The sequence below is a fragment of the Echeneis naucrates genome, chromosome 2, assembly GCF_900963305.1.
Source record: "Echeneis naucrates chromosome 2, fEcheNa1.1, whole genome shotgun sequence".
Classification (NCBI taxonomy): Eukaryota; Metazoa; Chordata; class Actinopteri; order Carangiformes; family Echeneidae; genus Echeneis; species Echeneis naucrates.
This window is the reverse complement of record NC_042512.1, coordinates 15,484,262-15,501,352: the sequence shown is the minus strand read 5'-3', so window position 1 is coordinate 15,501,352 and position 17,091 is coordinate 15,484,262. Positions and strand designations below refer to the sequence as shown.

The window sequence follows — 17,091 nt, the reverse complement described above, 5'->3', positions numbered from 1 at the left end:
TTCTTCTTTTTTTTTTTTTTTTTTCTTCTCTCTATGTAAGCTCACATGGCATAATGTCATCTCTACAATAAGCAGTTGGCAACTCTCATAAAGGAGTTTGCAAATCATCCTTTTTTTCTTATTCTTCTCATTAAATCTTCCAAAGCTAGGATTTGAACATGCATGCAAGATAAACAAGTATCTGGAGAGTGTGACAGTTGCCTCCTCTTGTTTTTTTCAGCTGCATTACATGGCTCATACAAGTGCAAGAACTCTTTTTGAATCTCACCACATTCACCAAAAAGAATGCTTTAAATCAAAACGAACCAATCTGCCAGGAAGATTCTTGCAGCGTGCACTATACAACTGCGATTTTCCAGGTGTAGCCTTCAAAAGATCTGACTTTGTACATCCTATTGCAGCATCTCCTGCAGCAGCATCGCCAACTGTTTGGACATTTTGCAGGTTTAAGGTTTTCATCAACGTACAACAGCTCCAAATATCTTTGGACAGAGACTTCAATATCACTTCAACTTGAATGCATGAGGCCACAAAATATTTCTTCGTGGCCAAAACCAGAGCAAAGAGAGAGTCCAGGCAGAACTCATTAGAGAATTTCAAAGGTTGCAGTTGAATGCAAAGGGAAATTGATGATGACAATGATGATAGAAAATGAAGAAAGACTGTTGCTAACTCGTTCACATCTAATGGACATTGGTTACGTTGCCAGTTTTGGGGAAAATTCCTCAGTCCAGCAGTTCCATTTGTGTAACAGAGAAAAATTCACTTCAGGTTTCAACTGACCAAACTTTTTCCACTCTTCAAAAACAAACACAAACAATACATAAATAAAATTGCTCAGCAAAAACCTGCTAACATCAGGCTGGAAAAGGCTGCAATAAGCACTCAAACCTGGGTCAAACCACTGCATTCATGCAAACACAACACCTTTTTTCCTGCTGCTTTTTTATAGTTTATAACCCTTGTTTAAATTACACCTGGAACGTTTTGTCTTTGTTGGACCCGCATCATTTTTGCACTTCACCACATCTACACAGTAGAAAACAGGACAAGAAACCAACAAAGCAGACACTCGGGGTCACTTGAACGCGGAATCAACTGGAGCCCGATATTAATCAGGGTTGAGCTCAATTCTCCTTCCATAAAGTAAATTTTTGCAGCAACAAACCCAGGACAGTACATTCATTTCTTTGTCATAGATCAGACTGTACAAAGAAACTTGACAGCTTGTATGAACCAAGCCTCTCAGTCACAAAGCACTGTTGTCAGGTGCCAACATTTAATTTTTTTTTTTTTTTTTTTTTTGCACATGCACAAGTAGTGGATGTATATTATGTATCTATGACAAGGATGCTTCATCTGTACATCGACACCCTTGAATTTGAACTTCAGGTGGAATGGCACAGGTTTTCCAGAGTCAAAGGGGAGAGCTACTTTTATCCACAACACCATTAGAACAGACATGTGTCCAGAGTCAAGCAAACAGCACAAAAAAATAAGATCTACCCACATCCTTCCTCTCCTAAGCTCACTGTGTCCATTTCCCACCTCTCTCTCATTCACTCGTTCACTCTCTCACTCACGCACTCACTCAGAACACTGCGGCTTGCCTCCCTTTCTTCATCACTCACATCATAAGAATGGGCTTGTTACATTCCGATGGAAATATGATGACCATGGCTCATTATCCTCTCCCTGAAGAATGGATCTGATACATTCAATGCCAGTGTGTGCTTATTAGCCAGCGGACCACGGGAACGCGGTCCGTCTGCAGGATGACTGAAATCCATTTGCATGACTTGCTGCAGAGCAGACAACACCTTTTAAATGCACAGTTGAACATACATAGTCTGTAGAGCGGATGTTTGAGAAGAAATTAACTCACTGCAATGCTCAAAAACTAAACTGATATTTGAAACTGACAAGCAGTACATTTGTTTAGTGCTTGTCTTTTTTCTCAAAAATAAAACTTAGTTGTTTTTTTTTTTTTTTGTTTTGTTTTTTTTGAGGGGGGGGTGCACAAAATTTTCTGGCAGTTAAGAGCCGGCATGACAATCACTAAATGCTCAATATTTGTTCATCTTCATTTTGGGTTGTACACACAGTATATATATATATTTACGTATATACACACCTATGTACAAAAAAACAGGTTTCATTCCTCCACTCTACTACCACAACAGAGTTAGTGAAAACAACACAGAAATCAAATGCATACCTGAAGACAGAGTACAAAAATATTACAATATTTCGTGGGTTGTGGTATTGGGTCGCGCAAAAGGCCCTTGGCAGTTGTCTTAAATTAAAAGTTTTGGAGGCGGTTTGAGAAATTTGAGTGCAATTCTGTCATGATTTCACTTGAAGTGAAGATGCGAGAAGCTAGAAATCCTAAGAAAGAAATCAATGGCAGTTACATATTTGTGCTTTTCTTAGCCTTTAAAATGACCAAAGAGGAGATTTCTCTGACACTTTTCTTTGACTAGAAAAGATGCCAAATAGCAAATATTCAAAACCTGAGTCCCAGCCACATACAAAGTCCTTACCTTTAAATTATTGTGTTGGGGTTAAAGTTTATTGGATTAATAGCAAGTGCACTGTATTATTAGTACTAAAAAAAAAGAAACGTAGAGTCTTTCTTCTTCTGCAAAGTTGTGCCATAACCCAAGGCAGAGAGGGAGTTATTATTTTTCCACTATGGCTGATGATTACATGCATAGGGTACCGGTAAACCACATGGAAGTTTGGATTTTTAGAAATTTCCTGCACTTATCTGACCACCTGCGTTGTATAAATTTCTCTATATTATTTTTTGGATTAGAAAAATCTTTGCATCAGTTGCTTTTGTGTTTGTTTGTTTTTTGCAAATAATGTATTATTATTATTATTATTATTATTATTCAATTGCTGGCTTTGTATTGCTCTATTTACATGTTACCGAGAGGGAAAGTGTTGGGAAATGTCACAAGTCCCAATTACAGTACGTACTTCAGAAAATAAAAAGATCTCCATAACTTCAAATATAAAAACAATTTTGACAAGAACTTGGTCCAAAACCTAGTATTCTTTCTTAGTCTTTTTTGTTGTCTTGTGCTGTGGCAGTCTTTAACTTAACAGACAGACTCCATCATGGATAAAAGCAAGAGAAAAAGGAAGAAAAAGAACCAAAATTAAAAAAAGGAACTCAAACAACATCAAACACCTCAAGAAAACAGTTCAATCAGACGTAGTAGAGCCAGTAGACGAGGTTGAACAGAGAGAAAACAGAGGGGAAGATGATCCGTGACCAGCGGTCGATGGCGTTCACATCCGTCAGGTCGGGAATTTTGATTTTGAGCTGCGAGGACCGCCTGCGCAGGCGACTGCGTTTCATCTGCGCAGACCGGTCCAGAGAGTGGCGGCTGGCAGAGCGTGGGCCTACTCCTCCGCTCTGCTTCCGGTACTGGATGTGCGATGAAGCCGTGCTGTCCAGCTGCACCATGGACTGAGAGTTCCTTATGTCCGCCACGCTGGTGGTTATCTCGCCACCGGCCACTTCGTTATGGATCTCCAGAGTGGTGAGCAGGATGTTCCCATGGCCGTGGGGTTCTGCCTGAAAAGGACAAAGAGACAAGGAAGCTAATTAACAAGCTGCAAAAATAAAAGGAAAAGCTAAATAAAGAGGACACTACCTATGGTTTCAAGGCATTTCATGCAAACCACATGATGAAATATGCACATTACCCTGAAAGGACAGTTGGTTGAACTGACTCAGGGGTCAAGGGGTCAGAGGGCCAGAGCCTCAGTTTGAGGTGACTATTCGCATTTCTTACAGGAAAACTCCAAAAAAAAAAAAAAGATAACCAAAAGTGACTCCAAATTAAAACAAAGTCACTAAAAATCAAACACACATCTATTTCAGCCTGGTTGTCTGTGAGTTGATGCAGTCTGAAAATACAGCTGTGGATGTCGTGCGATGTCTGCGTCAAAGCTGCACATTCTGAACCGGCCCCTTTTAAGCTTTCAGTTTTTATTTATGAAACTGGTAGCCTTTTATAATTCCTTCAACAATTCTGACAAAGCAATGAAAACTCATGTCTCAGCTTTGGCTCCAGACTAAATCACATATATGTCACTTATCTCGTTCTTACATGGACACATTTCATGCTCTTATAAACCTCTTTCCGAAGATCTCCCAAAAAAAGTCTCTCTTCTGCCCTGAAATGTTAATGCAGAACAGTTTCTGTGAAATTCAAACAATGCATGATTTGAGAAATGACCGAGATCTATTTTTCTCTTCTGAAGGGTTAAAGTCATCTAAGATGTGGAGGAGACAGATGGAGTCGAAGCATCTCCTGATTGGACTCTATCTTGTTCCCATACCAACCTGTGGCTCAGGACCCCGACCCTCCACCCCCCTGTGAAGCAGGTGAAAAGTCAATTTCCTAGCTGAATTAATATTTAACCGAACATAACTTTCAACAGTTTTAATCTAACACTCAGGAGATACATTATTCTCTGTGTCCCTGACGTGTCTACAGAACAACAACTAAACTGTGATGGCAGATATTCCTTCAGATAGAGCAGATGAACAACACATGAAACTTTGGACCCTGACCTGAAACATGTCCAACGTGCCTCAGAATGTGGTGCTTTGGCTGACTGAACATCTACTTGCAACCACTTGCATCTTCCTTCTGCCTTTCATTAACAGCTTGTGAAGTCCCCCGAGGGGAATTTGTGATATTAGACTGCATAAATAAAACTGATTTGCCTCAATTACGCTGGGGCGTCAGCATTCCTCACACGCTTCTTAAACGCACAGGACAAGTCTTACATGCAGAAATTCACACGCACCTCTAAAATCTCAATATTTTACCTGCTGGTATTATTCATACATATTCTCACAGTTACATCAATATCTGGATATGCTACACCTTTCAGATGAAAATGAGCATTTTTCAAGGAATCCTTTCACCTTCCAACGTGACAACCCACTCAAAGTGTGAGTTACAGCATCCTGACACATGCACTTTATGACAGCTGTGTGAGAAATGTGGCTGTTAATGATGACTTCAATGAGAGAGGATCTCCAGGCAACATGCAGTCAGGATGAGCTCTGTAAGGAGGAACAGGTTCATACCCACAGCATCGGCTTCACAACGTAAGGCCGAGCATGATTGTTTCAATGTGTAAAGAACGGGAGATGAAGGAGTCATTGACACATGCCATGAGCATCACTTCTCCAATGTCATGGGAATGAGAAATATCTCACATTAAGGCACAAGAAAATAATAACCACAATATATTGGCGGATGGCAATGGCGCTTCGTGGATATTGAAGTCTCATTAAACAAACAACTCACCGAGCGTGAGTGGCGAAGACCTTTAACCTGATTGGACCGCTTTAGGGATGCAGTCCTACTACCTGCCTCCTGAGGAGATGGAAATATTCAGCCACACGTGGGGAACAAATCCCTGAAATGTCATTATTGCAACCTTTCTTTCTTTCTTTTTTTTTTACCAACTTATTTTGGTTGCTGCAGTCCCGCTGGAAATACAGATGCCCGTGAATAATGCGATGAAGTAATATAGTTCAATTATGCAGAGCATTTTTCTGTTGCTGCCTCTGCTGTCAAAAGTTGAGTAAAGTTAATTTCAGAATAATTGCTATGTCAAAGTTGCTTTATCATTCCTGCTCTTTTGGGAAGAAGAAAAATTGAAGAGTTTGAACTTTTCCACTCAGACAGGCCTTTCTTAGAGTGCTGGGGCATTTTCTGGGGAACCAAGTATATCAGAGTCATTATTGATTCAACGTGCAGCCCGCAAACCGCAAAGAATCAGAAACTTGAAGTTCACAGAAGTTAAACTTCAACGGCGACCGTAATCTCAACTTACCCTTGCAGCGTCGTACTTGGCCGCCCTCTCGTTGTTGGCCTTCTCTGCTTTTTCCGCGAGCTTCTTCTGCATCTGGGGGCCTCGCCCGAAGAAGATGTAGTTGACAAAGGCGTATTCGAGCAGGGCCAGGAAGACCATGACGAAGCAGCCCATCAGGTACATGTCAATGGCCTTGACGTAGGGGATTTTAGGCAGCGTCTCCCTCAGGTGGGTGTTGATCGTTGTCATGGTCAGCACCGTGGTGATCCCTTTGAAATGGAAAGTCATCGGTTATCTCAATACATTTGTGATATTTCCAGACAAAATGTAATCAGAAATAATCATGAAATACTATGAATCGATTCATCTGTAAAAGCAGGAAAATGGGGAATGAAAGCTCTGTCACAGGAATCCTGGATTCGTGGTGCCCTCCTGCAGCCAGAACGGACATTAGTTCTAGAGCCTTTGCTCGCAAGCTGCGTTTGTGTTTTAGTTTGGTGATAAATTAGCTAAATGATGACATCCTGTTCACGTCCTTCATCTGTCTCTCTGGTGATGCTTGCAAGCCAAACTGTAGTAAATCCTGCCCTGTTTAGATCATCCAGCCTGGGTTGTGTGTTTTTCCTGCGTGACCCCTTCCTCAGCAGTCTTGGCAGTCTGTCTCAGATGGTACATTTGATGCTTAATTAGTTCAAACTGGTCATGGCGTGAGCTCTTAAAGGAGAGGCCCACCGTTCTAAGCAGATGGTGCCATCTTGTCAGTAACCTTACAGTCCCGTTGGTGGAAAGACGCCTTAGGTGTTACTACGGAAACAAGGATATTTTTAATGAAAGCATGTCTCCTTTGTGGCTATTTCCTCTGCGTGTTTGGAAGACTGAGCCAGTGTAAAATCCACAACCTCTGCTTCATTGAAATTCAAAGGTCTGCCTTAAAACCTCCTAGTAGCCCTCGGTCATCAGGCAGAAATAACTCATTGGAATAGTGCTGTATGTCTCTAGCCCCCAGCTCCTTGTAACCTTCACCAGCAGGGGTACAAAGTGGGGTGGCTATTTGCTACCAGTCAGAAAAGGCACCTTCACACCTTGTATGGTTCAGCATCAGAGAGAGAAACAGACATTGAGACTAATAGAGCCAAATACACGAGGGGAATTTGGATTGGCTGGAGGTTTTCTCTCTTGGCTTTGAAATGCACGATGCACTATAGACAACGCACAAAAATTATTGATTGATAGGATGGGGACAGATGCTCCAAGAAACTACCTACCCACTGTACATTTCGCCTGCTGGGGCAAATGCATGCAAATCCTGACCTGCAGCGCAACAACAAAGTTACAGATATAGCTGACTAAAAATATTCTACTACTTCGCATATCTGTGTTGGAAATACAGTACTATGGAGCCTATCAGCAGCTGGGATGCTCACAAAACAAACAGTGACAAGGCATTTGGAGAGAGTGCGTGTGTGTGTGCATGTGCGTGTGTGCCATAAAGTACAGTGGGGAGGGAAGGAACGGTCCGGAGCTCGGGGAGGAGGGAGAGGGACGTCTAAGGTCATTCGAGCTCTAATTATGATTTATTGGCACATTACAAGGCTAACACCACTCGCATGTGAATGTACGTGCGTTGTGAGAGAAGCCATGGAAAGCTGGTGTGAATGTGTGAATGTGTGAACGTGCTCGAGCTGGGCTGCCCGTGCACATGCTCTGTGTCACTGCCCTGCTGAATGCTGCAATCTCTCTTTTCTTGCTTTAGCGACAGCCTCGCTCTTTATAGGTGTTCTCTCTGCTGTGCCATTACTCTCTGCCCTTCACTCCCTCGCTGCCTCAATTCCTCCTTCCCTCTTTTGCTCCCTCTCTTGCTCCCTTTTCGGACAATTTAATCAAGAAGCCGTGTGCACACGCATCCCCCCCTCCCCTTTTCCATCATGCTTTTACAATCTCCAGGGAGACATATAGTTTTACAGGGTTTCTTTTACTCTCTGTCTTCTGCTGTCTCTCACCCTCTCTCTATCATTCTTTGTCTGTCTCATTCTATTGTTCCTTTCCTCTTCTTCTTTTCTCTCCAGCTGTCTCAATCTCTCCTGCTCCCCTTCTTCATTTGTCCTCAATCTCTTGTGTTCCCCTAGATCTCATCATCTTTTAGCCGTGGTTTCCCTCGCTGCTCGCACACACAGCAACCCCCCCACACACGTTATATGTCCCTGAATCTCTATTCCACCTAAACAGCTGGAACAAAGGCACACAGCAATCAAATCTCCTCTAATCACAAACCAATAGGCCATTAGCAGCACGGCTCAGCATTACAGAAAGGAAAAGGTAACGTGTAGGATGCAACAAAGGACATGTAGCGCTCATGAATGTTGACTGCAGGAACTGAGGCATGGGCGGTAAATCAAAGCAGTGTTAATTGAACACTCCCATACATCACTTGCAGTCGCTGCAGATTGCCAGCTATCTTGTTAACACAGTCTTTCAGCACTTGTCACTTTGGGAGTCGGTGATTGACAAAATGAGGTTTCTAAAGTCTGGAAGAACGCACAGTAAAGTCTAACTTTTGTGTCTGCCATTACGCTAACAGTGCTCCTCTACCGATTTCAGCTAATGCCCACACCTCAAGTTCTCATGTAATATGGTTATGAGCGAAGAGCATGACTGTGGGAAATGGTTTGGAACTGGATTACTGGTGTAGGCTGGTCATTTGTAACATTGCAATCCTTTGAAATTACTCAAGAAAATGAGATTCTCCTTTGAACAATTCAATTGTTTGTCTGCTGCCTCGTCGAATTGATTTCTCCCTGATCATTACACTGCTCTTACTGGCAGGTTTGCACACATAAAAGAACCAGTGCACGCACACACACACACACACACACACACACGCATAGGCCACAGCCTCCACCCAACATACACCTGATCTCCTGCCATCAGCCTGTTATGATCCATCCGGGGGAGTGAATGGACCTCCGGTTGCCTCTCGGCTGTAAGTGTGTGTATCTGGTCTGTGCCTTACACGTCAGATATTACAGTAAAGTGGGATCACTCACACACTAATGAACAGGCACTCATAGGCGTACATGCCTTAACACAAGAAAACCATTCAGTTTGAGCAGGCAAATCAGGGTCGATATATATATAGTATAAGTATATATGTTCACAGTGTTTGCACATTTACACACCAATTCATTGTAATTTGTCATAACTTGCCGAAGATAAGCAAAGGTAATGCCCTTGCTGTTCCTTTATTCATCCATATGAAGAATTCATTTACCTGCCATCAATAATCTGGTGCAACATGGATGGTGGTGTTTTGGAAAGCATGTTGTGGGGGCTTTGATGCACGATACACTGGATTGTTGCCAATTCAGAAACAGTGGACTCTTTTCTGTGCTAAACAACTAGTCCCTAAAGGAACTGTGTTTGCTGTAAACTCCTACACTATCTTCAGCAATGAGAAATGTTACTGAAGCAAAGCACCAGTAATAACCCGACGCAATGGCTAAAAACACATCTGAAAGTGGATGGGTGCATTTGTATGTGATTGGGTTTCCTGGAGTGCAAAACTGGAGTCCAAATCTGAGAGAGAATGAAACGACGGTGCTAACATTAGCCAGAAAGCTGATTGCTTTCACACAGTGGAGAAAAACTACACGTTTCATTTGTTTGTTCCAAGAAAGACACTTTTGTCACTGTGTTTTTTTAAGTTTTTGAAATAAAAAAGCCTCTGCTTCCCAAACAACTGCAGTCTCTCAACTAAAATTAAAGCAAAGATGGGTGTAGCAAAGAGTCAATTACCAATTTAACGTGGTTTTATTTAGACTGCTGCAGAGAGGATATTGTCTACACTGCAATTTTGGCTACTGTCTTATCGACACTCCTATCATGGCTGTTCCTCCATCTAAGATGAGCCGGTTCAATAGTCAACGATGACAAAACAGCGTCCTGTGAGGAGAAACTGTGATTACGAGAGTGACCCGCTGCCTCCGTCTCTGCCTTGTTTATTGCTCCCAGGATCCCTGCGGTGAGTAGGCCTTTGCAGCCACACAGGCACTCCTCAGTAATAAGTGTGACCTAGTTTGGTCTAAGTCCAGGTTGTGCAGGCCTGCTGTTGCCCAATAGAGAGGCACGATGGATGAAATAATGTGTACATGTGTAACAGAATTTCATTAAATCAGTTTGTGTCCACACAAAACAGATACCTGACTTCACTGCAACCGCATCAGACGAATTGGAAATGTTGTTCATATCTATTTCCATTTGGTCCGAGTGATTGCTTAAACCTCCCATCAATCCCAGGCTAGTACAGGGAGTTGAGTCTCTTTCTGAGAGGCAGTGCTTTTGAAAACCCAACAGGGAGTTTGTGGCTCATTCCGGTCCCTGACCTGATCTGTAAAAAACCAATTCCCTGCTCCCTAACAGCTACCGGCTCTTACCTAGAGCCACTCTGGCTGCAGACCGCGTCGTAGTTTATCCAGAAGGAGACCCAGGAGAGGATGGTAATCAGGATCGATGGCATGTATGTCTGCAAGATAAAGTAGCCGATGTTCCTCTTCAGCTTGAAACTCAGAGACAGTCGTGGGTAGGCACCTAGGAAAAGACAAAAAGATTAATTTTACATATTCTGTTTGAGAAAGATTTTTAAGGTAGTATTAACAGCCAGAGGAAAACAGAAGAATGTCTGCCACTTAAAAAACTGTAAAACATTAATTGCTGGCAGTCAAACACATGACCTGTATTATTTCAAGGACCGCACAGGGACACCTTATGTTTTTTTTTTTTTTTTCTGTTTCCATGACAACTCTTACAGCATGAGTTGGATTTATTGCCATGGTAACAAGTATCGCCTTCACTTGCTTGAACACAGACCAACTCCTTCTTTTCTTTCCACATACACACACACAGACAAACTTTAACCCTATTTTTTGATGATGTGACAATATTCGGTGCAGTGATAAGAATTTCAGCACATTTTGAGTCATCAACTTTTCACATCACATCCACCCCCACAATCCATGTGATGATTCTGAGGGATTCAGCGTTACTGCAGGAGTGATATGGCTTCCTAAATGCACGTTGCAGCTTGTGATGCTTCATAACATGACATTTGATGTCATATTCCTCAACACTGTTTTCTACAAAAAGTCTTTCTAGCAAAGGCTGTCCAAGACCAGCAGTGTAATGAGCATCTGAGCATGCACATGCGTCTCAGAAATACAGTCAGGGTATTGTGGAATTTCTCATCAGTCTCCCAGCACACGTCTCTTTATGGATTGAATCTATGGCTCGTTACTCCCACTGTTCTGAGCCATTTTTCCCATTTTCCTTTTATATCAGAGGAGAAGTGGGGGCCATTACGCTGTAATTTCCGAACAATGGGTTTCAGCCAAAGCTGAACCTGGGTCCCATTGACTGCACGCTCGTGTGCAGAGTTGTCATTCTGAAATAACACACAGTCTCATTAAGATTCAGCGCATGCTTCATATCAGACTGGAGTGAAAATCCCAAAATGTTCAGAATCAGATATCGGTGTATTTTTACTTTGCATAAAAATGTCATTGTCCTGAGAAAATGTGGACACAATTAAAGTCTGTAGCAAACATCCACCAAGCACCCTGTATGTCAGGAACAGTTTGTAATGATCAATGCGAATAACACACTGTAACCTCTCACATGACCAACCGTGGTCACGACTTCAGGTGATGAGATGACAACTCTGGCCACAGTTGTCATAGCAACCAGCGACATTCATCAACCAGGAGCACTGGCCAAATCCAGGTGTTCGGATTGAACTTCCTTCGATAAAGGTACATGGGAGGAAATTTGACACAAATAAATAAGCCATATCTTATTTATCACACTTCATGATCCTTGGCTTCCAGTTCTGGCAGACAACGCAACACATGCTGAATGTGTACTTCATTATAGCGAACATGGGAACAGACTGCCACAGACCTTAAAATATCCCATTAAGTTTTTTTTGATGCCTTAAGGACAGCTCTTGGATCCTGAATCCTGAATCCGAACCGAGTATCTTTGCAGGAACAGATGCAGAAGTGGTTTCAGGAAAACAGGGGCCGAGGTTCGCACCACGTGTGGGTGTAGAACTGCACCGGCTGTAACTGCTACGCCAAACAACATCCGCGAGTGGGAGGAAGACCATGTGTGAGGCAGAGGAGGAGAGGGAGGACAAAGAGGAGACGAGGCAGGTTTGATTTAGAGCGCAGTTCATAAAGACAGCAGAATGACTGGGAGTCTCGGACGGCGGCTGGATAGACAGTAGAAAGTCTGCAGTCTCTGTTTTGCCTCTGCAATTTTAAAGTAAAGGCACATCGCCCTTGATTGAACTTAATTGAGCTGTCTGTAAAGTACAAAAAACACATAATATGTAATATTACATAACAGATTTAGATATTCAATATTCAAAGAATCATTTATTTCGAGCAACAAATATCCAGCCCTAACCCTTGATACCAATAGGATGACAGCGAGGATATAAAGGATATAAATGTGCAATGCATAAACAGCAGACACTTAAATATCAGCTAACACTGTCATGTTGTCTGCTCAAATATGCATTGGCATGTGGACGTGTATACTGTATGTTCACACACAAACACTGCCTGTTTGTATGTGTGCTTAGACAAGAATAATTGACGTTGTGGGCCTCATTGCACATGAATATATAATGCCTTGAATCCTGGACTGTTTTTCTGTCAGAGAGCAAGATAATTGGCATCCAACCACACCTCTTACAAGAGAGAGGAACAGATTTACTGAAGAAGGAAAAGAAGACGGAGTGAAAGATTCGACAGTGTGTGGGGAGAGAGGAAACAGGAGGGAATTAAAGCTGGCTAGTGGCACGTATAATGGAAATAACCTGCTCATTAGCCAGCCTTGCAGGGAGCCTTTGACGTCCTGCCAAGAGCACGGGAGCGGACCACTGGACTCTTTAATCTTAAACTTTAATAGTCACCACCAACAAGGGACCCCATGCTTCTTGCAAACAAGTGCACTGTGGAGCGATGACTATGGCGGCATCATGTGCAATTCATGAATTGGGTGGCGGGGGGAATCTGAGCAACACATATACTGGAAACACCGAGGAGGAACGGTAAACATGGTGCAGCATTGTGGGTGAAAGACAAACAAACACACTTTGAACAACTGTGAAAGCACTTAATGAGCAGTAAGTCGGACTGTGCAGGGAGAAAGTTATCTGTATGTTGCCTTTACAGTTTGCCTTTTTGTCTCTGGTTGTTGAAACAAATAAACTTACTTTACCCTGAAATGTCAGAAAAATGCAAACAAAAGCCCTTTTTACAGTTGATGTCCTTTGCAGAGTATGTGTGCATCTTCCTCATGACTAACTAACTCACTAAATGTCAGAGAGCTTTTCCCAGACAAGCTGCCTCTCTGAATGCGTCTCCATCGACCAGAAGTTATGCTATTTGGTTAGGGAGAGTTAATAAAGTTCTCCATCTGGGCTTATGTGCCCATAAAATTTGATTCATCCGGACCTTGGTGTAAAAAAGTTCACATTATGTTTTAGAAAACCCTTGTGTCAATCAGCTACTGACAACGCCGACCGAAGAGGCTAATGTTGATTTTTATTTTTCCTGAATATTGGTTTTCATTTTTTACTTAATAATTATTTTTAAGACGGTTTGAGAGATTGCTTGGTGTTGCTGTAGGCATGTGAAAATATTTACACCAGCGATGGCAATTTAAGGTATTGGATCTCTATATGTTAGTGCAAAATCTATCATGAGCATCCAGTGCTTTCAAGATGACCTACCATCAATCAGATTCATTGTATTGGCTGATTAAATTGATTCGTTAGCTACATTTTGTCAACGTCAACCGAAAATAATAACCATTAATCCAAGCATCATCTCTCCGGGTTAAGAGCCATCTGAGACATTTGCACAGTAATCACAGCTTTTGCTACATCTTTCGGTTAGGTATCATTCCAGCATCCTTGCATCAGCCGCTACTACTCGAGGGATGCATCAAAGGCTGCATGTTTCCTCACTTCAACCCAATTAAAAGCACTGACAAACACAACTCAGGCTCTGAGGATTTTACATCAACTGATCAAGCTTGGCACAGATATGTTTTGCAAAGCTTGAGAACGAGCCAATGTTTTGATATGAACAATAACATCTAAAATGGAACAACCCCTTGTCAGCATGTCATGTATTATTCCCAAAGATTTAGTGTGTGACGGCTAAAGGCAGAGAACTCTGACACAACATGAGACAGTGTGGCGCTTACCTGTGGAAAAGACGACATTTCTGGACACCAACTTGTAATCGACAATGGAGAACTGAGGCAGCTCGATCCGCGTCACCCGGTCACAGCTGAATCACCTCCTTTCCAGTAGAACTCGATGTCATCTGTGGTGTAACCATCTGTACAAAAAGCACACCGAGACACAGCAGCAAGATGTAACCATCTGTTTTAACTTTCACTGGAGACCAGATATTCTGGGTGTCTGATCATCCAACTGGGCTCTCATTTGGGAAGAGAAAAAAAACAAAAAACAAAAAACAACACGTTTGAAGTTCCTTCCAAGAACCAGGCAGTGCTTCAAAAATCAAGACATCTGAGTCAATGAAAATGTCAAAAGGATACAGAAATAAATTCATATTTTTTATTTCCTTTTAATGTTCCAATACTAGGAGTCATTCGTTCTTGAAGGATTGTGCGCTGTGTACAAAATTGACCCACAACAGCTGCTGTGTTGGGTGTGAATCAGCCCCTGATGAGATAAAAACTCACCAGCACTCTAGATCTGTCTTGTTAGGTGACTGTAGGCGTCAGGATTCCCCCGAACTTAGAGTTGAGAGCCCTTTTACATTAAGACTTAACATATCCCATAAACTTGTGGTAGATTCAACAAATTGTTTGGGATTTTTGGTTTCATGCTCTTGTCAACCTTGTTTTAAACAACCGTGCATCTGCCAAACAGCAGACAGCTGACTAAGGTTATTTATGAAAGAAAAACCCCTTTATGAGTTGGTAGACAAACGAAACAACACAAAAACTACAATAGTAAAGGCCAAAAAGGATTAATATTCAGTGCATTGGTTTATTTAGTAATTATGTTTGGTCAAATATCTCAGTGATTTCCATCTTTTAGTTTATCTCTTCTCAGTATCATTTCACCTGCATAAAATTTTTTATGTCGGCCAAGCTTTACTCATTACCTCACTCATTCTGCTTTGCTGCTGCTACATGCTCTCAATACAATGGATGAGCAATGAGAACCAGAACTGCGATCTAGCAGGGATCATTTATAATGGATGTAAAATTATGAATGGCGCTCGCAGGCCCAAGAAGACAGTTGAGTTATTTCTTCCTCTGTTATGAAGGGAGCTTTCAAAAGCTGGACAAACAAGCCTAGCTGTCGAGTTATCTTGCCAACAGCAAATCCATAAAATACCCAAAGTGAGCTTATGATTTATGTCCTTGTCCTTGTCGAGATTTAAAAGAAAAGCTACAACACTCATAAGAAGAGAAATGGATCAGGTCTGATTCGGTTTCACTCAAACTGTAACATTTCACTTAAATGACCACGCTGGTTTTTCTCTTTCAGCCTGCGCGGCGGACTGAATGTCAGCCCCGAAGGCATTCGGCCTTTCTACTCACAGCTCTCTATCTCCAGAGTGCAGTTCTGTCATCCAGGGGATACCTCCTGAGATCCATCATACACGCTGCTGTTGTAGTTATCCTACAGAAAATGACAGAGAGAGAAGATGGGAGTCAGGAGATAATATATTTTAGATAGTGTGTGTGTTGATATACAAGGTGGATAAGAAGTGTGTATGAAGAAAAGGGTTACTCCCAGTTCTCTGGCCTGTTTGAATTGTTATGATAAAAACAGCAATGCAGCAAGTAGCTGCTTAACAGAGACGCTAGAGGGGACTGAGGGACTGTAATTAGATTAAAGCATAAATGTGATAGCACTTGACTAGGTCTTATCATCCTGAAAGGAACTTTATGTCCATTTCTCCTCACACCACGTACCTCAGTTAGCTTCATATTACAGGAGACTACAGTTAGAGTCATCTGGAAATAAGATTATAGCCTTGTCTACAAAGTAAAATGCTGACTGTGTAACTATATGTGTGACTGTACTCTGGGTGTGTCGCAGACCGGCAGTCCTTTCTCTTGTTTATGACTCTGTTCACGCTTCCTTCATCAAAACTTACTGAAATCTGTAACAATGATAACAATGCCGAGCCAAAACATTTAGCAGAGACTGGTGTCCTGTTCGTGTGATCTAGGTCACGTGGAGGTATCCCTTTGTTTATCAGACACATGAGCTCAAACAACGGATCATCGTTGTGTTAAAATAAGCAACATAGTGAAATGCACATTGAAAATGACTTCGACTGAGTCTGGCCTGATCAAACGTCGGCTGCTTGGCAGTTCGCCACTTCTCGTCTTCATTCACTTAAGACTCAGATGAGCGCAGTTGTAGAAACCCATTCAACAATATGATCACACAGCTAAGTTTCTAACACAACATCTGGTCCGTGAAATGTGAGCATAGCTATAACTAGAGCAACAGTCTTGTGTTAATGAGCGAGCTGCCTGTGTGCAGCAAACAGCCTGGTTGAAAATTAGACTGTCATTAAAAGTGACATTATCAAAAAAGATGAAAAATCTGAACGAGAACAGAGCTTCAAAAAGTCTTGCATTAAAAATGGAAGGAATTAAAAAATGCTGGAAAGTTGGAACGCTGTAGAAATAATTAATGGACAGAGAAAAAAAATAATTACTCGCTTTTTCATCAAACATCACGCATACATTTCAAGAATGCTTTCTTTGATAGCGTGACATGAATCAGTTTTCAGCATGTAACGCAACATTACCTGACATACGTTTATATAACCGCTCATATCACAAACACCACGTCACACATCTCCCTCTCCCTTTGATCTGTTGAAAGCATTGAGAGGTCTATAAGTAGCCCACAAGGCGAAGTGCTATGAACTCCACTTGCATAATCAAGCAAGACTGTTAAATATGAACACTGACAGATACAAACACAGGCGTTGGAGTACACATGCAAACGCACACACGTGCACAAATACACACGCAGATGCACAATTTGGCTTTGCACTCAAAATTCAAAGCATACATCCATATTCATAGATTCACACCAACTCTTCTGAACCTGCCAGTCGACAAGATCAATGGAAATTCAAAACAAGTGCTTTACGAAACAAATAT

The 17,091-nt window shown here is 41.9% G+C and overlaps 1 pseudogene; it reads right to left on the bottom strand.

Annotated features, from left to right (window-relative positions):
* Nucleotides 1-1,283: 1,283 nt before the first annotated feature.
* On the bottom strand, nucleotides 1,284-15,576 carry LOC115052754 (gamma-aminobutyric acid receptor subunit beta-3-like; annotated as a pseudogene).
* Between the last annotated feature and the right edge of the window lie 1,515 nt (nucleotides 15,577-17,091).